An 11,232-nucleotide genomic window follows, 5' to 3' on the forward strand; every position below is an offset into this window, starting at 1 on the left:
AGTACTGCGTGCAGACCGGCGCCACCGGGGTCACAAAGTCGTGCCACATCTGCGACGCCCGGGACCCCCGGAACCACCACAGTGCCGTGTACCTGACCGACTACAACAACCAGCAGGATACTACCTGGTGGCAGAGCCAGACCATGCTGGCGGGCATCCAGTACCCGAACTCCATCAACCTCACCCTGCACCTCGGTAAGATACCCTTCGATAACACCCTCTTGTCCACGCGCGAGATCCACCGCGCCGAATCCCAGTGTAAAAACCTACAATTCAAAGTTTTCTTTCTTCCATATAAAATCATGTACATATATTTACACAAAGACTTATATTTTATAATTCCTAACTAACTACTATTTCATTCGGGATACACCCAGTACACCTAAACTATACTTTCAGTCGTACATTCCATTCCATTCTTTAGGGATCAAACTTGCCTCTGTCGCGTTGAATCCCTGTGTAATCCCTTCAATTAAAATAAAGGTTTTCTGGCTTCCAGATAAAATCACGTACATGAATGAAGACAAACACGTATATCTGTATATTCCTAACGAACTTCTCTTTTATTCGGCATGAACCCAATTCACCTAAACCATACTTTTTTTTCGCAAATTCCAACTTTACAGAGCAGGTTTGCCTCGCCGAATCCCCGTATAGAAACCAACGAACATTTTAAGATTTCATTGCTTCCAGATGAAATAACCTACATAAATAACCAAAAACATATTATATTATTCCCAACTATCTGTTCTTTGATTCGGCACACACCCAATACCCTTACACCATACTTTCTGTCGTAAATTCAACTTTACAGATCAGGTTTGCCTCTGCCGCTTCACTTCTAAGGTAAAGTTAAATACACCTCAGCGGGCAGCGGTCCCCAGCTGTAAACAGTTATTTAAAAAGTGTACAAATCAAACTACTGGTTGGTGTGGTAGCTGTGTGCCGAATCGAAGACAACATCGTTAAGATTGACAAAAACATCTGCAGCTGTGACAAATGATGTAATCACGGTTGCATACTAGAGGGAACACTGTAAATTGGCGAAGTTTTCTGCGGAGTTTGGTGTGACTTTCTGTTGTGTGGAGATGAAAGGGTGGCTGCTTAACTGTGACGGACACGGTGCTATGGTGATCTTTTCTTTATACAATAATGAACTGAACAAGCTGACAGAGGAATGTCGGAATGTCACAGCCGTGCTGCTCCTCTTTTATATTCTCATTTAAAAGTTTGAGCTGGAGATCAGTGATGTTACCAAGAACGCTTTGGGAAGGAGGGATTTTTTTACTGCTAGCAGTTGATCATGGAGGACATAGTTTTCATTGTTGGGGGTTGTGTGTGTGTGTGTGTGTCTCTGCGCGTGTGTGTGTGTGTGTGTGTATATCTCTCTCTGTGTGTATCTGTGTGTGTGTGTGTGTGTGTGTGTGTATCTGTGTGTGTATCTGTGTGTGTGTGTGTCTCTCTCTGTGTATCTGTGTGTGTGTGTGTGTGTAGGTGTGTATCTGTGTGTGTGTGTGTGTGTGTGTGTGTGTGTGTGTATCTGTGTGTGTGTGTGTGTGTGTGTGTGTGTGTGTAGGTGTGTCTCTGTGTGTGTCTCTCTCTGTGTATCTCTGTGTGTGTGTGTGTGTGTGTGTATCTGTGTGTGTGTGTATCTGTGTGTGTGTGTGTGTGTAGGTGTGTGTGTGTAGGTGTGTATCTGTGTGTGTGTGTGTGTGTGTGTAGGTGTGTATCTGTGTGTGTGTAGGTGTGTGTGTGTGTAGGTATGTGTGTGTGTGTGTGTGTGTATCTGTGTGTGTGTGTAGGTGTGTATCTGTGTGTGTGTGTGTGTGTATCTGTGTGTGTAGGTGTGTATCTGTGTGTGTGTGTGTGTATCTGTGTGTGTAGGTGTGTATCTGTGTGTGTGTGTGTATCTGTGTGTGTAGGTGTGTATCTGTGTGTGTGTATCTGTGTGTGTGTGTGTAGGTGTGTATCTCTGTGTGTAGGTGTGTGTGTAGGTGTGTGTGTGTGTGTGTGTGTGTAGGTGTGTGTGTGTGTGTGTGTGTGTGTAGGTGGGGGGTTGAAGCCATTTCCTGACCTGACTGCAGGTCAGCAGCACCAGTTGAATCGTTTTGTGATTTCCAGTGTTTGTTTGACAGACTGGTCTGGTTGGGAGGTGTGAAGTTAACAGCCTGTTGTTGTTAGGGGGGGGGGGGGGGCTGAGAACAGCTGGTCTGGAAGAAGTATTCAGATACTTCACTTTGGTAAAAGTACTGTATAAATACTCAGTTACAAGTTTAAGTTCTGCAGTGAAAATGTTACGTAAGTAAGTCTGTAGTCTCATCAGTAGTTAAAAGTAACAAAAGTAGCATGAAAAGAAAAAACAAGTAAAGTACAAGTACCTCAACATCTGGACTGAAGTACAGTACTGGAGTACATGTACTTAGTTACTTTCCAGTCGAGCTGTCTCGTGGAATATGTACAGTAATATCCTGGCAGCAGCTTCACCAGGAAACTACTGTATATTTACAGTAAGCATACGGTTTTTAAATGTTACGGTATTTTACTGTAAATAGACAGTTTCTTACTGTATTGTTTGAATTTGCAGTGATATACCGGCTGCAGTGTACTTCGTGCCTTTTCCTTTTTTTCCCAAGATGCATTGGTGTTAACAGTAAATACCTGTAATCTGTAACATTCACAGATAGCATTGCCATTTACAGTATGATCCTGTATAACATTAAAGCAGTGAGATACTGTGAGATTTAAGCTGTACATTTACAACAGTGAGCGTGATGAACGCAACACATGGCAGCTGATTGGACGAACACGTCACGTGGGTCTGGCTGCTCCCGAATTTCAAAGCCAGACCGTCATGGCGGCTCGTTCAGAATACGATCTCATGTTGTACTAAAATAGTTCACCGAAACGTGTTTCTGAAAACATTTGAAGAGAGAAATAGGCCGTGCAGTTGCTGAATCTGTCTTCATTTCAGATCAACAAAGGTCAGTTTAAAAGATTTTCGTCACATTTTGAGAGGCGGCGAGCGCTGCAGGTCACGTCACGTGTTTGGAAATCCTATGGTGCCATTTTGATGCTACCAAGCCATCACCTGCCGTTAGCATCCCATTGACTGCCATTCATTTTGACGTCACTTTGACAGAGAATAACTTTCCATCTGAAGAGTTTAAAGACTCTATTTGTCCATTGTTTATTTCTAAAGAAACACAACAACGTATAAAAGGCTCCATTACCTTGTAGCTCACGTTATGGCTCCGTAGCAGACGTTTTTATAAAAATAGGCTAACGATTGGGTCATAACCACGAGACTTACTGTCTCACAGTAGAGGAATTACCGTATAGTACAGGAGAAGCTCTCAGGCAGTTTGGACTTCCATTAGCTGTTTAAGTTTAATTACTAATGTTAACTATCATTTTAGTGATCAATAATTAGCCTGTGTCTATGTTATCTCCTTACATATACCTACGCTCTCCGTCTCTGCTAGATTGGGAATGATTGAGATTTCTCTTGGCACAGCTACCAGAAGACTTCCAACTTTCAGACAGGTTGCTCACGTCACATCTACGTCTTCAAGCTCAGTTGGAGGCTGCTCAGTAACGCTCAGCCATCACCGGGAAAGATCTTCTAATATCCTTCACTGGTCTCCGTCCAGAGACACGGGACCTGCTGGTCCATTATATATATACACCGTCTATGGATGCTCCAGCGTCGTATATAGTCTGGTGTGTGGGAACATTTTGGATTTCATGTTACCTGTGATGACAGTGGAAATCAAACAATATAGAACTGCCACTGTGTGCATGTATTGTGCAACATGCATTCAATATGCTAATTTTAGCTACATATCATATGCTGAAGTATATTTCTGGAGTGTTAAAGATTAAAAGAAAAAATAGCAAGAACCGAAAACCGCGATACGAACCGAACTGTGCGTTTTGTGAACCGTGCCACCCCCAGTAAACTGTGTGATGTCAGCTTGTTAAATGTGAATATTTGGTAGTTTCTTCTCTCCTCTGGGACAGGAAACTGAATCCTTTCATCCTTCCTTCCTTCCTTTTCTGCATTTCATTCCTTCCCTACGTACTTCCTTCCTTCCATTTTCTGTCCATCCTCGCCTCCTTTCTTTCATCCTTATTTCCAAATTTGACCCGAGGAAAACAGGAGCTTTTTTTTAACATTTTAGTCGCCTTTTCTCATAAAAATATGACTCAAACTGATGAATCGATTATCTGTGTGTGTGTGTGTGTCTCTCTGTGTCTGTGTCTCTCTGTGTGTGTGTGTGAGTGTGTGTGTGTGTGTGTGTGCGTGTGTGTGTCTGTCTCTGTATGTGTGTGTGTGTGTGTGTGTCTCTGTATGTGTGTGTGTGTGTGTGTGTCTCTGTATGTGTGTGTGTGTATGTGTGTCTCTGTGTGTGTGTGTGTCTGTCTGTCTCTGTCTCTGTGTGTGTGTCTCTGTGTGTGTGTGTGTGTGTGTGTCTCTGTGTGTGTGTGTGTGTGTGTGTGTGTGTGTGTGTGTGTGTGTCTCTGTGTGTGTGTGTCTCTGTCTGTCTCTGTGTGTGTGTGTGTGTGTGTGTCTGTCTCTGTGTGTGTGTGTGTATGTGTGTGTGTCTCTGTGTGTTTGTCTGTCTGTGTGTGTGTGTGTCTGTCTCTGTATGTGTGTGTGTGTGTGTCTCTGTATGTGTATGTGTGTCTCTGTGTGTCTGTGTGTGTGTCTCTGTCTCTGTGTGTGTGTCTGTGTCTGTCTCTGTGTGTGTCTCTGTCTGTCTCTGTGTGTGTGTGTGTCTGTCTCTGTGTATGTGTGTCTGTCTGTCTCTGTGTGTGTGTGTGTGTGTGTGTGTGTGTGTCTCTGTGTATGTGTGTGTGTGTGTCTGTCTCTGTGTGTCTGTGTGTGTGTGTGTCTGTCTGTCTCTGTGTGTCTGTGTGTGTGTGTCTGTCTGTCTCTGTGTGTGTGTGTGTGTGTGTGTGTGTGTGTGTGTGTGTCTCTGTGTATGTGTGTGTGTGTGTGTGTGTCTCTGTGTATGTGTGTGTGTCTCTGTGTGTGTGTGTGTGTCTGTCTCTGTGTGTCTGTGTGTGTGTGTGTGTCTGTCTGTCTCTGTGTGTGTGTGTGTGTGTGTGTCTCTGTGTATGTGTGTGTGTGTGTGTGTGTGTCTCTGTGTATGTGTGTGTGTGTCTCTGTGTGTGTGTGTGTGTGTGTGTCTGTGTCTCTGTGTGTGTGTGTGTGTGTGTGTGTGTGTGTCTCTCTGTGTATGTGTGTGTGTGTGTCTCTGTGTATGTGTGTCTGTGTCTCTGTGTATGTATGTGTGTGTGTGTGTGTGTGTGTGTGTGTCTCTGTGTATGTGTGTGTGTGTGTCTCTGTGTATGTGTGTGTGTGTGTGTGTGTCTCTGTGTGTGTGTGTGTGTGTCTCTGTGTATGTGTGTGTGTGTGTGTGTGTGTGTGTGTGTGTGTCTCTGTGTGTCTGTGTGTGTGTGTGTGTGTGTGTGTGTGTGTCTCTGTGTATGTGTGTGTGTGGCACTAAATCCTTTTCTGATTCTAAATCCCTTGTTTCTTATTTCCATGTAAGAACATATGGATTCACACTTTATCCAAACTTTTAATTTCGCCCTCAAACTTCCAGAGGTTTCTAACATGACTTCATTATTATCATCTTAATATTTTATTAGTTCAGTTGACAACAATCATCAGTGCAGTTGTACGTGTTCTCTCTCTATCTGCAGCTCTGTCAGCCCCCGTCCTCTTTTAGTTTTCCCGGCTCTTTGCGTCTCTGCCCTTTTTAAAAATACCTGTCTCTATTTCTACAGCCGGGGGGGCTGTTTTTAACGCGGCCCACATTCCTGAGAGGTTCAGTCACGCTGCCGTCTCTGCAGCCTCAGGTGCTGAACTTTGATTCCTCGTTTTCACATGGAAATGTGTTTTAATTACACGCTCCTCCGGGCCGAGTTCTCTTTGTCTCCTTCCTAATTACAGCTCAGCACACAGGCTTTGTTCTGCTGGAGATAATCCTCTCAGGGCTATTCAGCCCATCCTGCAGCAACGCCGCATGTTGACGCTCCGTTCTGACTTTGTTTGTTGCTTTTGTCACTCTGTTTTTCAGCTTTTTGCACTGGTGCTTTGTTGGCTTGAACGGTGTAATATTTCGAGGAATAAGTTGTAATATTTTATAAAAAAAAGTTGTAATATTTTACAAAAAAGTTTTAATATTTTACAAAGTAGTTGTAATATTTTGTAAAAAAGTTGTAATTTTTTATATAAGTTGTAATATTTTATAAAAAAAAGTTGTAAAATTTTTAAAAAACGTTTTAATATTTTACAAAGTAGTTTTAATATTTTATAAAAGTTGTAAAATTTTAAAAATGTTTTAAATATTTTACAAAGTAGTTGTAATATTTTGTAAAAAAGTTAATATTTTGTAAAAAAGTTGTAATTTTTTATATAAGTTGTAATATTTTATAAAAAGTTGTAAAAATTTTAAAAAAGTAGTTTTAATATTTTTTAAAATTTGTTTTAATATTTTTAAATTTGTTTTAATATTTTACAAAATAGTTGTAATATTTGTATTCTGCTAAAGATAATAACCTCAGCACCCACGTGTGATTTTATTTTATTCTATCATAAAATAATATTGTCTCTTATTTAGTTTTTTTTCGGCTTTTTATTAAAAAAAAAAAGAGAAAAAAATTGAAGTATTTTGGGAAAAGTCGGATTTAAAAAAACACTTTTTTCATTATTTCTTTTGAATATTACAAGAAAAAAAGCCTAAATATTAAGAGAAAAAAAAGTTATTTTGAGAAACAAACGTTTTCAGGGTAACCTGGACGCTGTTTACTATGTTTCTGTGTCGAAGTGACTGATGAGAACAATAATCTCTGAAACTAGTCCAGTATTAAAGAGAAACGACTGCTGACAGAATCAGATTATTATTCTAAGTGTCTGACAACATTATGGGATGGATCCCTACAGAGATAGACCTTAAAAACCTCTTTAAGACCTTTCTGTTTAACCAGAAACAGCTCTGAAGTCGCTAGCGCTAAACCCACCAGACTCCATTTAAAAAAGCAGTACTTTTAGCGTGTATAGAGCCAACATATTCTCACATGTAAATCAGTAAACTATGTGTTTATTTCAACCAAAACTAGAGTTGTGACGGTTGGACAAGTGGAAAGACGACCCAAAACTGCTTTTCATAGTTAAATTTAGTTTCTGTCGACTTTGAATGAAGTGTGTTTTACTATGCTAAAATTACTGTTTATTTACATGACGTCTGGTGGGTTTAGCGAACGCAATTTCGCAGATGTTTTTATGTTTTAAAAAGGATCTTACTCTTTAACTAAAAGGTCTATCTCTGTAGGGATCCTTTCCATAATGTTGTCAGATACTTAGAATATTAATCTGAGTCTGTCAGCGGCAAAAGGAGCACCTTCGTGAAGGTAAATACAAGCTGCACAATTGTCCTATTAACTTACATCGTAGCTTGTTTCTCCATCTCGCTTAATACTGGACCAATGTCAAAGACTGTTATTCCATCAGTCGCTTAGACACAGAAACACAGGAAACATAGGGTTGAAAGTTACCCTTTAAAGCACCACAGTTTTCTGGGTAACAGTATTTAAACAAAAGTCCAGCGGCGTTTAAGTGTTTTCTTGTGAGTGTGTGATTACATCTTTCAGTAAATATTTGTCGGCTGTACAGGAAGTGATCCTGCGACCGTTTGTTGAAAGTTTAAGGGCACGTTGAGTTTCTAGAGTTAGTCTTCCTGTTGAAATTGTTTCCTGTTTAAAAAGACTGTAAACATTTTGTGTTTTTCTGGCAGAATGAGTTTCAACCGAGACGATATTCAGAGAATTAGAAAGCCGCGCAGGGTATTCCCTGAGTGGAGGTCTTAGAAACGAGATTACGATCGAAACCTTGGCCTGATTCAGTGAATGGCATCCTCTGCTGTGTGATACGTTATCTCTGATGAAATACATTGTTGATCTTCAGATGGGTCAGGATATTAAGGTGTATTCAGCCATCACATTCTCACTCCCATCATGTCACAAAGCAACGCTTGGTCAGGTCTCTTTGGCGTTTGTTATTGACGCAGAAAGTCTCCTTTTGAGTCCTATTTAGACGCGCTTGATTGGGACTTCTGGCGTCACTTTATGACTCTCTGGGTCAGGACGATGTTTAACTGACATGCGGGACAGGAACAGGAGAGTTAGGTTTAGGAAATGTACGTTTTCAGAGACACGCGGGACAAAAACGGGACCTGAACCCTGGTCTCCTGGGGGAAAGTCCTGTGTTGTTTGAACCATCCATCAACCTCCTTACGCCGATTTTCGGTCTTTCATACTACTCTCTACCGTTGTCTCTCTACATACTACTCTCTACTGTTGTCTCTCTACATACTACTCTCTACCGTTGTCTCTCTACATACTACTCTCTACCGTTGTCTCTCTACATACTACTCTCTACTGTTGTCTCTCTACATACTCTCTACCGTTGTCTCTCTACTACTCTCTATGTCTCTCTACATACTACTCTCTACTGTTGTCTCTCTACATACTACTCTCTACCGTTGTCTCTCTACATACTACTGTTGTCTCTCTACATACTACTCTCTACTGTTGTCTCTCTACATACTACTGTTGTCTCTCTACATACTACTCTCTACTGTTGTCTCTCTACATACTACTGTTGTCTCTCTACATACTACTCTCTACTGTTGTCTCTCTACATACTACTGTTGTCTCTCTACATACTACTCTCTACTGATGTCTCTCTACATACTACTCTCTACCGTTGTCTCTACATACTACTCTCTACTGCTGTCTCTCTACGTACTACTCTACTGCTGTCTCTACATACTACTCTCTACATACTACTCTCTACTGTTGTCTCTCTACATACTACTCTACTGTTGTCTCTCTACATACTACTGTTGTCTCTCTACATACTACTCTCTACTGTTGTCTCTCTACATACTACTGTTGTCTCTCTACATACTACTCTCTACTGATGTCTCTCTACATACTACTCTCTACTGATGTCTCTCTACATACTACTCTCTACTGTTGTCTCTCTACATACTACTCTCTACCGTTGTCTCTCTACATACTACTGTTGTCTCTCTACATACTACTCTCTACTGTTGTCTCTCTACATACTACTCTCTACTGTTGTCTCTCTACATACTACTCTCTACTGTTGTCTCTCTACATACTACTGTTGTCTCTCTACATACTACTCTCTACTGTTGTCTCTCTACATACTACTGTTGTCTCTCTACATACTACTCTCTACTGTTGTCTCTCTACATACTACTCTCTACTGTTGTCTCTCTACATACTACTCTCTACTGTTGTCTCTCTACATACTACTGTTGTCTCTCTACATACTACTCTCTACCGTTGTCTCTCTACATACTACTGTTGTCTCTCTACATACTACTCTCTACTGTTGTCTCTCTACATACTACTCTCTACTGTTGTCTCTCTACATACTACTCTCTACTGTTGTCTCTCTACATACTACTGTTGTCTCTCTACATACTACTCTCTACCGTTGTCTCTCTACATACTACTCTCTACTGATGTCTCTCTACATACTACTCTCTACTGTTGTCTCTCTACATACTACTCTCTACCGTTGTCTCTCTACATACTACTGTTGTCTCTCTACATACTACTCTCTACTGTTGTCTCTCTACATACTACTCTCTACTGTTGTCTCTCTACATACTACTCTCTACTGTTGTCTCTCTACATACTACTGTTGTCTCTCTACATACTACTCTCTACTGTTGTCTCTCTACATACTACTCTCTACTGATGTCTCTCTACATACTACTCTCTACTGTTGTCTCTCTACATACTACTCTCTACTGTTGTCTCTCTACATACTACTCTCTACCGTTGTCTCTACATACTACTCTCTACTGCTGTCTCTCTACGTACTACTCTACTGCTGTCTCTACATACTACTCTCTACTGATGTCTCTCTACATACTACTGTTGTCTCTCTACATACTACTCTCTACTGTTGTCTCTCTACATACTACTCTCTACTGCTGTCTCTCTACATACTACTCTCTACTGTTGTCTCTCTACATACTACTCTCTACTGTTGTCTCTCTACATACTACTCTCTACTGTTGTCTCTCTTCATACTACTCTCTACTGTTGTCTCTCTTCATACTACTCTCTACTGCTGTCTCTCTACGTACTACTCTCTACCATTGTCTCTCTACATACTACTCTCTACTGCTGTCTCTCTACATACTACTCTCTACTGTTGTCTCTCTACATACTACTCTCTACTGCTGTCTCTCTACATACTACTCTCTACTGTTGTCTCTCTACATACTACTCTCTACTGTTGTCTCTCTACATACTACTCTCTACTGCTGTCTCTCTACATACTACTCTCTACTGTTGTCTCTCTACATACTACTCTCTACTGTTGTCTCTCTACATACTACTCTCTACTGCTGTCTCTCTACATACTACTCTCTACTGTTGTCTCTCTACATACTACTCTCTACTGTTGTCTCTCTACATACTACTCTCTACTGCTGTCTCTCTACATACTACTCTCTACTGTTGTCTCTCTACATACTACTCTCTACTGTTGTCTCTCTACATACTACTCTCTACTGCTGTCTCTCTACATACTACTCTCTACTGTTGTCTCTCTACATACTACTCTCTACTGTTGTCTCTCTACATACTACTCTCTACTGCTGTCTCTCTACATACTACTCTCTACTGTTGTCTCTCTACATACTACTCTCGCGTTCCATATAGACGCTGAAGGGGGATTTTTGCGTCTGTAGTCGGCGCTGAGAGACACTGACTACATGTCAGACCTGCAGAGGTTTGAAACCCCCGATCCTGTTTGTTATGATGATAACGTTGAGATTGGAGGCTGCGATGCCTGCGGAGCTCTTTAATCTCAGGACACCCTTACCCCTAACGCTGATAACGTTGAGTGAGTTTGTGTCTGTCTCTCTGGACGTTTGAATCCCCTGATCCTGTGTTTTATGATGGCAACGTTGAGATTCGAGGCTACGATGCCTGCGAGGCTCTTTAATCTCAGGAAACACGCCGTGTTTGTGGAGCTACGCTCTGCTCGTTTTTCTGTGTGTTTGGACTCTTTGATGCGGCAGGAAGATGGCGTGGCGTGTCCTGACTCGACATGAAAAGACCCGCAGATGGACGGAGAGGGGGCCTCACTTCACTCATCTGCAGCTGAAGTCC

Source organism: Sander lucioperca, chromosome 9, assembly GCF_008315115.2.
Source record: "Sander lucioperca isolate FBNREF2018 chromosome 9, SLUC_FBN_1.2, whole genome shotgun sequence".
NCBI lineage: Eukaryota > Metazoa > Chordata > Actinopteri > Perciformes > Percidae > Sander > Sander lucioperca.